Source organism: Pomacea canaliculata, linkage group LG1, assembly GCF_003073045.1.
Source record: "Pomacea canaliculata isolate SZHN2017 linkage group LG1, ASM307304v1, whole genome shotgun sequence".
NCBI classification, from domain to species: Eukaryota; Metazoa; Mollusca; class Gastropoda; order Architaenioglossa; family Ampullariidae; genus Pomacea; species Pomacea canaliculata.
Genome location: NC_037590.1, coordinates 13,237,183 through 13,255,203, shown reverse-complemented (window position 1 = coordinate 13,255,203; position 18,021 = coordinate 13,237,183).

Sequence of the window (18,021 nt, the reverse complement as noted above, 5' to 3'; positions counted from 1 at the left end):
CCATGCCATTCATATCGACGTGTCATTTCATCACCCAAATTACAGTTTGGATGTCCCTTTCCGTTCCCACTGGCGCCAATGATCGGAACGCCATGCCCCTGGGAGTGTGTTGTCGACAAAGTCCGGTCCGTTTTCATGCCAGAGCGAGCGGTACACGTTATTACATGGTTTATCTTCTTGGAGTCCAGATTCTCGCCGGGTGATAGTTATTATGTGATCTCGGGGTGCTGCTTTTTCTGACCTACGAGGTCCTTCGGAGAAAAGTCAAGTTGCAAAGAATAAGCAGTAAACTATCATATTCATGAAGCATTATTGCGCATTTGATGATAATTGTTCACCGATAGTACCGCGCGGAGGTTTGCAATCAATCACTTTTTCTTCGGCATACATGAGAGTTCTCGGTCCATAGGGAGAATCTCCCGCTTTAGGCAGTCTTGCAACAACTCTACACGGCTATCGCCATTCAGGCAACGTCATACCGTCGTTTAATTAATTAATCCCTTATTTTCTACTACACTGTTTCCTGCAAATGCAGCGTGACTGTATGCCTCTTACGTGGAGCGAAGCACCTTCACGATGAGGAGGTCAGATAGAGGGAAGGAGAGTTCTGCATTTTAAAGGAAGTCCCTATAGAAATTGCTGGTGGACTTGTATCTACCAAGTTTTAAAACCAGCCCTTAAGTTATTCATCCACTAATTGCCCGAGTTTGGGGTGTATGTCACACTAAGGCTCATGTGGAGACCAGTGCATAATTGCGAAAAGATCACTCTTTAGTGCGCATGTTAAGTGCATTATACACTGGTAATATCTATTTCTCTCGTTCAAAGTTGTCACAGTGAATGATTTGTAATGGCATATAGAACATCTAGTATTGAGTGGTTCTGTTATCGGGTAAGCAAATGCCTACCAGGAAGGCGTAGTTGAATTGCAGCTATGACCGCAGAGATCGTGAGAGTGTTACTTCTTCCAGTTGCCGGTTCCCCTACAGCGGATTGAGAAGGGAGCATAAAACTGTGGGAGTTGGGACCACGTAGGTGTTATGAAAGATGTTGGCCCCCTACAGTGTCCATAAAGTATTTTCCCAAAAACAAGCCATCATCAAGTCTGTCGAGATTCTGTCGGGGACATGGCGTCCGAGAAATTCGCAATACCGCGAAGTTCTTCTCATGTTCGTCGGTGACCGTTAGAAACAGAAATTCCATGCGGGCGCAGAGAGAATTTCCTACAGACCGTCATTGCTGTTGCTTGCTTTCTTTCTCTATTCCAGAACAAATTGTATCTAGGCATCTATTGCCCGGAAATTTTTTCGATTAGGATCAGGAATGGTTGTCTCGTGGGTCCGAGCGAAATTTACGTCGACGCCGCGTTGTACTATATAGCTGTCGCCAAAAGGATTTTCGTCCCGTGTTTGTCAATGCTGCGGTTTCTTTCACAGAACAGATTACCTTTGCAGTCTTTGGATTTCGCCGAGACTATTATTTGTCAGGTTTCTAAAGGATCGAGAAAAATTTTTGCTCTCACCAGCCTGAATTATTGAACTACGGCACTCTAGCTTACGATAGGGATACCGTGGCGGCCTGCGGAGCGACCTGTTATTAACGTGGTGGCTGCGTAGGAACAGCCAACAAGCCAAGTTTCGTAGTTTTCGAGTCACACTGCATAATTTCTCTTCATCAAATGTACTTGGGCGGGAAGACACCCAGCAAGCACAAATACCAACTGACAATAATGTTATACCAGGATCCGTGCTCGTACAGATTGTACGTGGACCTCGAATATCGGCACCCTGCCGGCGCAATGGTATTAATTTGTGGGCATTCATCTATCATACACACTCTGACGGACATACAATGCCATAAATTATTAGGGCTGTTTTATTATTCTATTGCATTTGCCACTCTCCGTCTAATGGTTACAGACATGCTAACTGAAAATGAAGGAAGTGTAAAAGAGAATAGCTAATCATCAAAAATAAACGAGTGCATCCTCACTAGTACTAGTCAAAGTTGAGAAACAGAGACGTAAATCATTTCACAGTATTATGCCAGATATCATCTTAAAAGAAAAAAAACTTCCGTTCTGGCACTGTTCGTTACTGATTTTTCGATCATGTGGTGAAATTCCAGAAGTTCACAGCGTCTCCCTAATTAATCACTTCATGTGTCACATAGTCGTCGTTAACAGTTTCAGCTTAATGTCCCTACATAAGGGCGATTACAAGGTTCCCGCCTCCTGCGCTACGCTGAACACGTCCTATCCTAGAGCAAGACGGACTCTCTCGTCCTGGACGCTCTTTACCCGGGCGGTACAGGCCACTCGCTGCCGCGAGATTCACCTCACGAAAAAAGTGACGGTTTCTATACTACCGCGCTGCACATAGAATGTCTTTTTCCAGTCGCAGAAGGCTTTGAATCTTTTCGGTTGTTCTCCGCATTCTCCCCTGCCAAGTGAGCGTATCCTTTGCCTCCCGGTGATCCTTGGAGTGGTAGGGAAGATCTAAAGACCATTTTTAAGCGCGCGAGTGTGGGCTGAATGACCGACGAATATTTTTTTGGGCGGAAAGCCGGGATGGAAGCAGGCTGCTGGCCGCCGTCGGGTCTCGATCGAGCCTTTACGACGCAGATCCTGGACACTCAACGGGGGTAGGACTGGCTTATTAACCCCAAGAATTTCTAGATGATCGGTCGCATCAATCTGCTGATCCGTGCCCGAAATACATCATCTGGTCATACAGTTGTGAGTTATTTTCGCATCTGTTTACTATAAACACACAGAGGGCCTGCGATAAAGGTCTCCGGGACTTCACAATTTAACATACATTTTGTAAGATTCGTAATTGACCTTAGTAGACGACAGAGAAGCACAGAAATGGTAAGTTAAACCAGTAAAACCAAAAATAAAAACTTCACCCCAAAAAATTCTGTTCTCTTTGATTTACCGTCCGTATCTCTTTTCTTCACTGTGCACGTTCCCTGGCTGACATTCGTATTGTGCTATATAGGCGTCGAGTTTTTCAGGCTTGTTGTTCGTCCATGCAGTTCTCCACGATGGCACATGACTTCAATTCTTTTGGGATGGCTGCTGAATTACGAATTAGCTCGAGAACTTCCACTGTAAGGTTTGTTAGTAACGTTGAACTCACTAATTGGCTTAAGTAGATTAACTTATCGATCCGGGCGAAGAGTTAAATAAAAAGTATAAATAGACCACCAGTATGTTTTTTTTTTCGGAATTTCCCCGGTATGCAAAGACACTGTTACAACAATTTGAAGAATCTTCACTGCACTTCACGGGTCCAATGTACTCACCACTAGACATTTTGAAGGGCTTCGGACTATGGACAACATCATACAGTAATTTGGATCAGAAATTTCGTCTTTTCGTTACAAAATAAGAAACGCGCTTCCCTATTGATGTCGAACGTCTATAGTCACCAACAACAGGAAAGTTTTCAAAAGATGTGTTCTATACCCTCTTAAAAAAATTAAAAAACGATTCGACAATAACAGAAATTTCTCATGATATGGTCAGCAATTCCAAATTGTACTGGCGAGCGACGAGGGGATGAATGTCTAAAATTGTATTTGTTGATCTGTGGCGTCCCGCTTGGCTGCCATTTGTGTTTGGTTTCGTTGGCGATAGCACATGCGCTGCATACAGGGTCAATGTCCTCCCATCTTACTACACTCCTTCTGCAGACAACCCTTCTCATCCTTCACTCTTTAAGCTACACGCTCATACAGGGTTATGCAAAACTCTTGCCTGTGACGTTGACAGAAGCAAGAGGAAAGTGAAAAGATGTAGAAAAAGGGGACACGCACGACCGAAAAGTGGGGTTCGAGGACCCGCCACTTTGCTATGGAGACGCACCCAGCGCATATTCAGCCGCGCAGGAACTGTACACCTGAAGCGTTCACAAATCCCATTCACAGAAGCAGCATGCTTCACATGACATGATCACATGACTCGCTGTGGTCGCCACGGTGCGTCCTCTGAAAGGATCAATCAGAAGTTAGTGCATGACGCCTTTCCGTCCATCCGACCAGTCAGAAGAAAAACTCACATGCTTACCACGCCTGTCTGGTTGTGTTAAAGCGGGGAGGAGCAGTTGAATGGCGATTGGATCTGGCAAGGGCCTGTCTCTCCCGCAAGCGCCTTTCAAACATGTTGGTGCTCCGCGCACTGATCAGCTCCACCAAGAGCGGTTTCATCGCTGAGAAACTGTCTTTGTCGTATTGGCGCGGCCACGCTCCGTGGGTCATGCGAAAATTTTGTCTCGCTTTACAATATTCTAATCATATTTGAGAGAAACAACTTCTGACCTTGCACACGTGCCGACAGCCAGCAAAGATTAATTCGCAAACCTCGACTGGTTGGAGCAGCAAACAATTATCTGTGGATATTGCTCTTCATTTTGTCGTTAAATCCGAGAGAGGCAGCGAATCAACACCTGGAACGAATGGCCCGAAAGACAGACTGAAGGAAAGTTGGATGGAAGTAGAGAGCCAGAAGAAGAGGAAAGATTACAGTGGGTAGCGTAGGCATAGACATGTGGAGGGAGGAGTTCGTGGACAGCCGCTGGTGTGGTTAAACATCCCCATGGGCGCTTTGAGGGAAGGTCAGAAGAAGGAATGGATTAGAACTGGGCCGAGTCACCGTTGGTCAACGCAGCATCGAAAGGCCTGGGGGTCACATGAACGGATTTGGTCACTGGCCACGTTACATAGAACTCTCAGCTTCATCTCATGTCCGCGTGAGATGGTCGAGGGAACTCGGGCCGAAACTTTTTGCTTCCTGGGGGAGAGATCGGAATGAGGAACATTGATGTTACAACCAGGGTAACCAGATGCGTAGGTAGAAATTGTAGGCGTTGGCCCATGAAAGACCGCTTGCGTGTAGCGTTAAATGGTATTCGATAATATGAAACGTCTCTGGGTGGGCTGTTGAAGTCGCCATATGTACTCCGTGCTTTCAACAGCAATGACTGCATTGACGCAACTTACAAAAATGGGGTAGGAGTTAGCAGGACACACACACATCGGGTACACACACAAAACCACGTATGACTTTTAGTCTCTTGTTTTTGCTCCTCCACTATGTGCCGGGTGCAACCCACACCCTACCCCCAAGGCAGATCACCTGGTTTCTGTGGCCGAGGGTGGCGTCGCACGTCTCCTCCTGGTCCCTGTCTCCGATACCCTGTGGCGTTTCATTGGGCCTGTGGGTTGTAGAAAGTCAGAACTGTCTCGTTGACTCGGTGTGTGCAAATTGCATGCATAAAAAATCAACAATGTCAACCTCGTCACTGCAGTATGCAAAAACGTTAGAAAGTACAGTCTTTTATTTATCTAAAAACAAGGACTACACTGCGGCCCGCGCAGCCTTCCCTCTGCGATGCGTAAGTGTAGAAGCAGGACTTGAAGATATCGGTTGGAAAGAGTCAGAGAACAAATGCTTGCAGTGTGAACTGTCACCGTCAAGCAACTGTCGTGTAAGCCAGAACAGTAAGACAAGACCCCTTAAGAGATGGCTTTTTGTCAATTACACAACGCCACGAGTGCGTGTTTCTGCATCGCACAAGACGCGTCCGATTGTCTGAGTTGAAGACCTTAGTGAAGTATTTTCCGGTCGAGTCCCGGTTGTGTGTCCTGGATGACGTCAGTCTACGACCCCGCGGTTCTGTGTCGCGTAGATCACTTGGGCTCACGCTGGAAATGTCATTAGGCTCATTTGACATCACAGCCGTTGGTTTCTGTGCTTGTCTGCTTCCGCTCGGCGCTGACAAGTTCTCGCAGATTGGGAGCGACTAGCTGGAGTGCCAGATTGTTCATGAACTGTGGAGGACCCGGGGCCCCACTCTGTCACTTAGTTTCTTTGGTTTGGTGTTCGGTTGTAGGTACTGTTGTCCGTGTTTCGGATGTCTCTGCCATTGACTGGGGCAAGGAAAAGCAACGTCCTGGACTGCACTTTTTCCGCGTGATAAGTGGTGTCTGGGATGCCCGGGGAGAGGATCGGGGAAGATTGATTGTTGCGCCGGGAAATTTTTGCGGTCGTGTCACGCCGATCGTTGTTCATCTAATGTGAGTAGGAGAGCGGGATGTGTTCCCGGGCAGTTGGAGGTAGCCACGTGAATATCGGTGGGGGTGACAGTGAGCGACGGGTTGTTGTACGGTCCTGCTCCGTTCCTGCCCGGGACATTGCTGTCGAGTTCGTTAACAGTTCCAGCCGCCTCGGTTGCGATCGACGTCACGGCTTGCGTGGTGACGACGTGTGCGTCTGCGGTTCTAGGCGGAATAGGTTCGGGGTTGTACCAACGGGCCCGGATTTGGACGCTGTGATCTTCTGCACCGGAGACTGTTTAGACCGTGTGTTTGGCAGTACCCGTAACGGATGTCATTCGCCGTGTGTGTTTAGCGCAACGAGGTTGGTAAGTTGCCTGAAGAGGTGGTGGTGTCAAAGAAGCATCTGAAGTGCAAGAAAAAGAGTGAGGATCGATGCAGACTGAGGTGAGGTGGGTTGAGTATGGGGGGGGTGAGAGCACGAGGCGTAACAAGGGACAGTGGTAGCAAGCACACACGAATCAGCGCTGCTTTATAGCCTCTGTGAAAAGAGGGAAAGCAGCAACGGATGAATATAAAAAAACGAAATTAAGAAGTGATGTGACCCTACCCCGGGCTAATAGCGGCCAGTGTCACAGAGGAAATTGGTTGATAGTAACGTATAATCATATAAATCATAATAATTATTTATTTTTTTTTAAGGGGGTGGGCAATTGGTGTTCCAAAAAAACGCTGCGTACTCTTCGGTGAATTGTTCCGTTCAGGATAACTACAGCACTGGCAATCTCGGTCCTAATTATGCGCAGATCAACCACTCTCTTCTAAAATACCATGCACAAATGAGACAGTTAGTTTCAAAGGCTTGGTGTCATCCGGAACTTCTCTCAGGGTTATGTTTTTGTGTAATTCCGTCTTATCAAGGCAGCAAAGAGACTGCAGGTTCTGGCAGTGCCGGCTGGGTAACGTCGTGGAGATAGGTGGTACAAGATACAGTTTCAAAAGGCTTATCGAGGTCCTCCGCTGGCTGGGACAGGCTGATTCTCACTAACTTCCCTACTCCTGGCCAAGAGCAATCCCCGTACCCGTCTCCCATGTTACCGGAAATCTAGTTCTTATCCTGTTACTGTGTCAGGCCTTCCAGTATCCTCCTCTATCTTTTACGCAGTACGATCCCACAACCAAGCAGTCGGATACGTACCACAAAAGAAAAACACGTACCAAACAGCCCGTGACGCAACCGATCAACCTTCCCACGCCTGCTGCCCATATACACGCCAGAGCGCGCGCGGGAGAATTCTTCGCACCCTATCGCAGGCAAGGGAAATATGACGCGTCTGATGCAGCATGTCATGTGACGTCAGTCACAACGGTCCAATCAAGCTCGGGTCATCATGCAGCCCCGTGGGTGAAGTAGAGGCGAATGGGTGGCGGGATGTTTTTGTTGGTTCCAAAGTCACGGAAAACCCGCCTGTAAATAGAAGGGGCGTCGACATATCGGGGAGGGGGAGTGGGACGAACTCGATTACCGGATGTACTTTCGGCTGCTCTTCGCTTCACTGCAGTGCTGCTTCAATTCACAGCCTGCCAAAGCGATTGCGCAAACAAGACGCAAGTCGGGACTCGTCCCGATCTGATTGTCAGTCAGAGGTCGTTTAGGCCACAATCCACTTGCCATCAGGGCTCCGCTTTTGTACGCGTGTATGACCGTCGACCTCCTCTCTACCGTCCGACTACTTTCCTTTCAGTCTTTTGCCTCTCTTGCTCGAAGGAATTCTCTGCAAATATTTTGGGGGGGGGCAAAGGAAGTTCCTGCCCCACCTAGTGATTCCCTTGGGGGGGGGGCGGCGGCCTGCCCCCCGCTGCCCACCTGGTTTCCTCTACGCCACATGGCGTGGTGAGGGGAGTTCGAACAGTGACACAAACGTCACACCAGCACTCAAATCAGCAGAAGGAAAACACCGTGTAGTAGTTACTGATGTTTGCACAGCCCTTTAAGCCGGGCTTAGATGAGACAGTCTGACGGCTTATGGTCAGCCTGTGGTCATGGCGCTTTCACTTTCGTGCAGGTTTTTGCTCCCCCTGTCCTTGGCGTCATCGCAGCTCTGCAGCTTATAATATCTCTCGGGTGAGTCCACGTTTTTCGGGCGTCGTTAATATGGCAATGCAGCACTCTTCCTCGCATGCATACATAATTTCGTATATTTCACGGTCTTTCACAATCGTCGTTGTTGTTAGTTGTTATTGTATTTTGTTTTAATTAATTATTATTGTTGTTGTTCAAGGGGACCTCTTACTCATTTTTACCTTACTCGTCAAAATGAAGACAGCGTGTGCAGTCACAATGCAAATATAGCTGGTGACGCATGCAGTTAAGGCTCATTTAGAATCCATCTTTATTAACATTCTCTGCTGGGACATGTGTTTCCAAAGTTTCGCTTCATGCGCGTGCCAGACCATAAGTCCGTGACTTTAGAATAACATCAGATTTGGCCCGGACATTCTACTCCTGCTCTACTGCTGTTACACGGACCCACGCTTATTGACTCCGGATATTTTTAACGCACTTTGCCCGCCGTATTTTTACAGTCGAATACGTCGCCCGGGGACGTTTTTACGACGCACTGATAATGTCGGAACATTGTTTTACATAAATAGCTTGGACATTTTTATGTGCTATAAGTTTTTAACTATTTCATATTAGATAACGAGCCATCTTTAATGTTGGTTGCCTTGACAGTCTGTCCCAATAGAAATGCCACTATTGCCGTTCCGTGCTCCATCTCGATCGCTCGTCTGTTATTGATATGATGTAAGACCAGGTGTAGCAGTCAATGCTGTCCATCTTGCTCATGATGCTGTTCCATGTAGTAGTTAGTTGCCCGGTATATTCGTATTATTGCACTTATTGTTGTTTGCGGCGACGTTTTTAAAAAAAATAAAAGTTAGTTTTCATCACAAACCAATAGTGTTCATGGCAGGCATTTTTTATTGCTATATAGTTTAACCATCTGTCGGCTGTTCTGTTTCAGAATCTCCCCTTTCCCCAGTCATAGCCGATTCCGTGTTCTCTTCTTTCCTTTTATGGTTGTTGTTGATCATGTGATGTGTGTATTGTTACGGATCCTTGGATCGGTTCGCTCGTCGTCGTTGTTTTGTTGTTGTATAAGGACCCTTATATATCATCTTTGCATACTTCAAATAAACAGTGTAGCAGTCACATGCAATATATGGTGATGCATCATAGTTAAAGCTTTCATTCCAGAAATCCCATTTATTAACATCTCTGCTGGGACATGTGTCTTCCAGAATGTGTTCCAAGTTTCGCTCACATGCGCGTGCGCAGACCATAGCCCGGACATGCGCATTTGGCCCGGACCATTCTAACCGGAACATTTAGATTTTGCCCGGACATTCTATCTTGCTGTCGTACACGCATGCTGAAGGAACCCCCCCGGTTACACGCACTATGACGGATAATTTTAAACGCACTTTGCCCGGATATTTTCTATTTTACAAGCGATAGTCCGGACGGTTTTTTACACGCATATGCCCCGGACAATTTACAACCAATATGCCTGGAATTTTATTGCTATAAGTTTTTACTCTTGTATCTCATCGACCTTCATCTTTATGTGTTCAGAGTCCAATATGCACGTCACTAGCCGTTCGGTTCTCTTCTTTTATTTATTGATGTGGTTTTTGTGTTGCGAGACATGTCTCGTCCCATCTTCACATGAATCATCGATGCTGTGTAGTATTTAGTTTATATTCGTCTATGTCGGTTATTGGTTGTTGTTGTTGTTGGTTGTCGTCGTCAACTCGTCGTCGTCGTCGTTGTTGTTGTTGTTAAGGACCCCTTCGATGATCATTTTTGCAATACATACTCAAACTAAACAGGTGTTAAAACGGTTGACAGTCACATCACATGCATATACTGGTGATCGCATCAGTTAATTCCTTTCCAGTTCAGAAAATCCCATTTGTACTAACAACATTCCTGCTGGGACATGTGTTTCCAAAGTGTCCGCATCATTTTCTTTTTTTGTGCGACAGTGTTCCAATTTCGACTCCACTTGGTTATTTGCTTAGACATTGTTTCCAAAGTTTTTTTTTTTTTTTTTTTTTTGTTCACTGCGTGCGCATACCCCTAGACACAACGGACTATTTAGATTTGCCCGACCATTCTACATTTGCTCTATGCTGTTACACGCACTATACCGACACGATATTTTTTAAACCACGCAACTTTGCCCCGGAATTTTTTACATGCGATATTCTGCACATAAACGATTTTTTTACAACGCACTATGCCCGGAATTTTTATAACAACCATATGCCTGGACATTTTTATTGCTATACTCGGCTGCTAAAATGTTTTTACTCTCAATGTACCTCATCTTTATGTGTTGTTCAAGTGCGTCCCAATGAATATGCACGTCACTAGGCCGTCGTCCGTTCCATCTTTCTTTTATTATTCGTGGTCTGTCTGCAGACAATGCTGTCATCTTGATCACATTATGATCCGCTGTGTTCGTTATAACATGTTTATATCTTCGTATTTATTGTTATTTATTGTTATGTTGTTGAGTCAGTACGTCGTCGTACGTCGTCGTCGTCAGGTCGATCAGTTTAGTAATGTTGTTGTTAACTCCCGAGACCTACTGATCATTTTGCAATACTCAAATAAACAAGTGTACCAATCACATCAGTCACATGCAATATACTGGTGATCATCATAAGCATCAGTTAAAGCTCATTTCCAGATAATCCAGAAATCCATTTATTAATCACATTCTTGCCCCTGCTTTGGACAATGTTGGACATTTCCAATCACATTTCGCAAATTTGCGCCTCGTCATGCGCGTTGTCCGGCGCATCGTCGACCATACCCGGAAACATTAGCCTCATTTGCCCCGGACTTCTATCTTGCATCTATCTATGTTAAACGCACTAATGACCGGATAATTTTTAAAACGCAGCACTTGCCCGGATATTTTTTACAAGCGAATATCGCCGCGACGTTTTTACACGCACTATGCCCTCGACATTTTTACAACCAACTATGGCCTGGACAATTTTTATTCATCTGCATACGCAAGTTTTTTTACTCTGAGCTGAATACCTCTCAATCTTTATTTGTTTATCAGAGTCCCAATATAGCACGTCACTCGCCGTTCCGTGTTCTCTTTCTTTCATTTATTATTGATGGTCTGTGTTTGACAGACATGCGTCCATCCGGGTCCATTGATTCCACTGATCATGATGTGGCTCCTGTAGTATTGTCTATATTCGTATTATAGTGTTATTGTGCTATTGTTGTTGTTGTTCCGTCCGTCGTCATCGTCGTCGTCGTTGTTGTTGTTGGCTTCGTTAAGGACCTTATGATCATTTTTTTAGTTAGCATCCTCCAAAATAACACCAGGTGCAGTCACATTGCAATGTATCACTGGTGATGACATCATCAGTTTAAGATACTTTCCATTTCCAGAAATCCCAGTTTATTAACATTCTCTGCTGGGACACATTGTTCCAAAGTTTCGATGCTCATGCGCTGTGGCGCAGACCATACCCGGAGGACATTCTAGATTTGCCTGGCGGATCATTCTATCTTGCTCTATGCTGCTTACATCGCACTAATACCGGATATTTTTATATCGCACTTATGCCCGAAATTTTTACAAGCGATATGCCCGGTACGTTTTTATACAACGCACTATGCCCGGTACATTTTTACAACCAATATGCCTGGACATTTTTATTGCTATATTTTTACTCTTGTACCCTCATCTTATAATGTGTGTTCAGAGTCCCAATATGCACGTCACTAGCCGTTCGTGTTCTCTTTCTTTTATTATATGATCGGTCTTGTGCAGCACAATCGCTGTCCCTCTTCCATATCATGAGCTGTGTAGTTCAGTTTTTATATTCGTATTATTGTTATTGTTGTTCATCCGGTCGCATCGTCTTATGCCTTGTATCGCACAAAATATAACAGTTACAGTCACAATGCATAAACCTTTGGTGACTTGAACGCTCTCCAAATTCGCTCAAATGTCGACATTGCTCTGTGTTATACCGGATATTTTGTTTATAAGCGATATCCCGACTCGCACTATGCCCGAATATTAATTGCCTGGCCAATAATTGGTGTATGCCAATGCTTCACTGTCAATGGTCTGTCGCTGATCATATGATTGTGGTTACACCTACGAGGTTTCGTGAGCTAAGATCAATCGGTCGACATCGTCCACCTATAGATCATTTTTGCAATACTCAATAAACAGGTGAGCAGTCACATGCAATCGTGATGCCTATCAGTTACTAAGCTTCATTCCAGAAATCCCATTTATTAACATTCTCTGCTCGGGCATGTGTTTTCCAAAGTTTCGCTTCATGCGCGTGCGCAGACCATACCCGGACATTTAGATTTTGCCGACAATTCTATCTTGCTCTATTGCTGTTTACACGCAACTATGACGGATATTTTTAAACGCACTTTGCCGCCGGATAGTTTTTACAAGCGATATTGCACGGACGTTTTTACACGCCTATGCCGGACATTTTTACAACCAATATGCCTGGACATTTTTATTGCTATAAGTTTTTACTCTTGTACCTCATCTTTATGTTGTTCAGAGTCCCAATATGCACGTCACTAGCCGTTCCGTGTTCTCTTTCTTTTATTATTGATGGTCTGTGCAGACAATGCTGTCCATCTTGATCATGATGCTGTGTAGTATTAGTTTATATTCGTATTATTGTTATTGTTATTGTTGTTGTTGTTGTCGTCGTCATCGTCGTCGTCGTTGTTGTTGTTGTTAAGGACCTTGATCATTTTTGCAATACTCAAAATAAACAGGTGTAGCAGTCACATGCAATATACTGGTGATGCATCAGTTAAAGCTTTCATTCCAGAAATCCCATTTATTAACATTCTCTGCTGGGACATGTGTTCCAAAGTTTCGCTTCATGCGCGTGCGCAGACCATACCCGGACATTTAGATTTGCCCGGACATTCTATCTTGCTCTATGCTGTTACACGCACTATGACCGGATATTTTTAAACGCACTTTGCCCGGATTATTTACAAGCGATATGCCGGACGTTTTTTAACACGCACTAGCTCGCATTTTACTATTGCCCGGACATTTTTATTGCTCATGCCTGATTTATTGCGTTTTTTACTCTTGTACCTCATCTTTATGTTGTTCAGAGTCCCAATATGCACGTCACTAGCCGTTCCGTGTTCTCTTTCTTATTATTATTGATGGTCTGTGCAGACAATGCTGTCCATCTTGATCATGATTGTGTATAATAGTTTATATTCGTATTATGTTGTTTGTTGTTGGTGTCGTCGTTCGTCATCGTCGTCGTCGTCGTTGTTGTTGTTGTTAAGGACCTTGATCATTTTTGCAATACTCAAAAAACAGGTGTAGCAGTCACATGCAATATACTGGTTGATGCATCAGTTAAGCTTCATTCCAGAAATCCCATTTATTAACATTCTCTGCTGGACATGTGTTCCAAAGTTTCGCTTCATGCGCGTGCGCAGACCATACCCGGACATTTAGATTTGCCCGACATTCTATCTTGCTCTATGCTGTTAACGCACTATGACGGATATTTTTAAACGCACTTTGCCCGGATATTTTTACAAGCGATATGCCCGGACGTTTTTACACGCACTATGCCCGGACATTTTTACAACCAATATGCCTGGACATTTTTATTGCTATAAGTTTTTACTCTTGTACCTCATCTTTATGTTGTTCAGAGTCCCAATATGCACGTCACTAGCCGTTCCGTGTTCTCTTTCCTTTATTATTGATGGTCTGTGCAGACAATGCTGTCCATCTTGATCATGATGCTGTGTAGTATTAGTTTATATTCGTATTATTGTATTTGTTGTTGTTGTTGTCGTCGTCATCGTCGTCGTCGTCGTTGTTGTTGTTGTTAAGGACCTTGATCATTTTTGCAATACTCAAAATAAACAGGTGTAGCAGTCACATGCAATATACTGGTGATGCATCAGTTAAAGCTTTCATTCCAGAAATCCCATTTATTAACATTCTCTGCTGGGACATGTGTTCCAAAGTTTCGCTTCATGCGCGTGCGCAGACCATACCCGGACATTTAGATTTGCCCGGACATTCTATCTTGCTCTATGCTGTTACACGCACTATGACCGGATATTTTTAAACGCACTTTGCCCGGATATTTTTACAAGCGATATGCCCGGACGTTTTTACACGCACTATGCCCGGACATTTTTACAACCAATATGCCTGGACATTTTTATTGCTATAAGTTTTTACTCTTGTACCTCATCTTTATGTTGTTCAGAGTCCCAATATGCACGTCACTAGCCGTTCCGTGTTCTCTTTCTTTTATTATTGATGGTCTGTGCAGAGTATGCTGTCCATCTTGATCATAATGCTGTGTAGTATTAATTTATATTCGTATTATTGTTATTTTTGTTGTTGTCGTCGTTGTTGTTGTTGTTGTTGTTGTTGTTGTTGTTGTTGTTGTTGTTGTTGTTCAGGACCTTTATCATTTTTGCATTACTCAAAATAAACAGGTGTAGCAGTCACATGCAATATACTGGTGGTGCTCTATGCTCCCCTGGAGTTTTAGTTATTGTGCTACAAAACAGTGGAACTCTCTCATTTCATGCCTACCATTGAATCCCTGAGACGTGCTCTAAAAACACATTTGTTCCATAAGCATTAATCAAACATCTGCCCTGATTATTTCTCGGAACTATTCTTCCTCTACATCCCAGTTAGACAACTCTGTTCCTCGTCTGATGACCGTACACCGAGAGTATGGCTACTTCATGACGTGAGCATGCACGTATAGATCCACGTGTGTATTGTGTGTTATTATTAGTAGAGAAATAGCATATTCACTTGCACAGTGTCCTAGCGGAGATTTTATTCATTCATAAAGTCCAGGTTCTTTTGGCGGTAAGATGCACTGCATGGTATTCTCGCGGTTTTCAATGCATTGTAATATCAAGCTCGGTGTGACAGTTTGTTAATGCTTAGATGTTGTTAATTAGACGAGCAACTGCGTTAGCAGATGGCTGTGAACTGCAGTTAATTCTCGTACTCTCAAATTAGTTTATCTAAACTACTAGCTTACCTTCTTGTTCCGTAGGTGGGCAAAAATCTTTTCCTTTCCAGCTTCAATTTAAACCTGGCCTTAGAGTTACTACACAATATAATCACAGAAGGCGTCACCATCAAGTCAGAGAAAAATACCCGAACCGACGAATGAGACTGCAACTGTAGTGTGGACTGTGTGAAGGCAATAGTGTAGAGAGAGCCAGACTAGTCGCATTCACAACATTAAGACACTGATCTCACGATTGTATCACCCCTTCCATCCTGCCCCCACACATCAACTTGCTATCTTTCTATCCCAAGCAATGATAAACACATTGATTATATCCAATATATTCTAACTTTAATCCGTTAATTTTCAAACCGTTTGCAATTTTAATCGAATACAGAAATAGAAAGGAAAGTCTTTTTTAAACTCACATATTCACTGACTCGTTTGATCGTCTGTTAGCTCAACTGACAACATTCAGTTAGTTTGGATTTGAAAGTATATTCTTGTTAGATGACAACGGCTCTTCTACCCGCGGTGAAGGAAGAGCTTTTACCACAGCGAACAAAGTTGTTGGTACCTTGGCAGGTGTCACAGTGGCAGTGAACTGCCCGTTATTTCCATGTTTTACATAAGACATTCGGATTTTCTGTCAAAGCATTGTATACGCACCAGGAGGTCAGAAAGTCTGAAGTTTTGTGAAGATTAATTGCGAGTGTGTTGGATAGAGCAACAGTGAAAGCTAGGGATGAATTGTAAATGTTTTGACTGAATAAACTGAAGTAAAGTTCAAGCTATCATTTCCAATACCATATATATGTACACTTCAGTTTATGCCAAACATACAAAATAAAAATACCTTCTAGTCATTCCATGAAAGTCACATTTTCGGCGAAAGAATGACACGAACCTTGTGGTGCAGAAAGGTGAACATGGTGTGAATACAAGTTTAAAGAACAATGTACTGTCATTACATCCTCTGCAGGCAGATCGTATGTCTGGAGGCAGATCGTATGATCGTATAGGCTCCGATCTTTTAAATTCAACTTTTCACTGACATTTATCAACGAACTATTCCAATATTTGGCATAGCTGACAGTGCCACTGTTAGGCTCATCGTGATGTAGATGATGTCAAACATGGTGTCGGTGACAAGATTGAGAAGACACCACTTGATGACTTGCACACAGGACCATCTGCAAGCAGTCACAACTATGATACAAGTCAGTTGAAGCATGGATGGTGGGTTGTAGCATCTTGCACATGACTCAAAGACAGTAAAAATCCTCGCCTCAGTCGGACACTACAGTCCACTCGGGTCTACATGGACTTTGGTTAATTATTCTTCTTGTGAGGCGGGTATCAGGCCTTGTACACAGCGGGGTCTCCATCTGCAATGTTAGAAACATGTCCATTGTATGTAGCTACATGAATGTAAACATCAGTCTCGTGTTAAACAGGCCAACCCGGTACTAAGTGAAAATTGTACAACCGGAACATGTGACCATTAGTCTAGTCTACATGAAGCCACCCAGGGTCAAAATGATTTCCCATATAACATCTGACTAGCTTTCGCCATCTGCAGTGACATTTTACTTCAGATCATTGAAATTAGTTCGGTGAAATAATCGAGACGAACAAAAAAAAAAAAAGCTCTATCGTCGTGGGCAGCACATTGTGTGAGGCTAAGAAGCAAGGTGTTACGAGGAACAAACAAATAGACGAAATTCGATGAACAGGCTGATGACAATTTTTTTTTCCTCTATTTGTCTTTTGGACGACGCAAAGCAAACTTAAGACTGCTTACGTATGGTACAGTCCCGTTCCGAAGTTGACCCGGTGGAAGGAGTGATCAGGTCAAGGTTACGCAAGACGCACGTAGAGCTTTCCGGGTTGAGGTCAGTGTTGTAGAAGCCGATTGGACACTTCTCGCACCTTGTCTCATTCTCCAGTAACTGCTGACCAGCGGGACAGTCCACTGAAACATGAACACGTGACTTCATCATCCTTATCTTCAGACGGACGGACGGACGGACGGACGGACAGGGGGAAAACCTTAACTGAGACAGAGTACGCGCGCGTAGCGATTGCTGTTGTGTTAGACACAAAGTTTGCGACAATGCTTTATGATGTCCTTACTCCTACTTGGAGTTGAAAACTCATCCTGTCTGCCTTGCATATCACTAACATACGGCGAGGACCAAGACAGGCTGTCATAGTATCTGTGGAGCTGTTAGGTCCCGCTCCGACCTGTCGTAGGCGAAACTATGAAGTTCTGTCGTTTAACGAAACCACGCCACTGACCCCGGTCCTGCGCCATTCTGCACATCTCCTGGAGGTAACGACCTGTCCACTTTTTGACATTACTCGCCCAAGTAATCTTTTGCCCACCTGCCCTTTTACTGCCCTCCACCAGGCCTCGCGTTGCGACTTTTGGAATTCCGCCATGCCTGATTATGTGGCCGAACTATTTTACTTTCCGACCTTTCACGACCGTGAGGAGTGACTCCTGGGGTCCCACCAAGCTACGAACCAGGTTTCGTACACATTCGTTTGTTTTCTCCTCTCTGTAGGAGATACGCAACATTCGTCTGAAACATCGCATTTCGAACGATTGGATGCATTGCTCATGCGTTCGATGCAATGTCCATGTCTCACATCCGTATAGAAAAACTGCTATGACCAGAGACTTATACAGAACGAATTTGGTTTGGAATATCTTATTGCTATCCCACACTTTATGTAATCTCATCAGGGCCGCTATTGCGGCCGTAATGCGTGAACGAATATCATCTGTACTAAGCCCGTTCTTGGTGAGAATCGAGCCGAGATACTTGAAGGACTCTA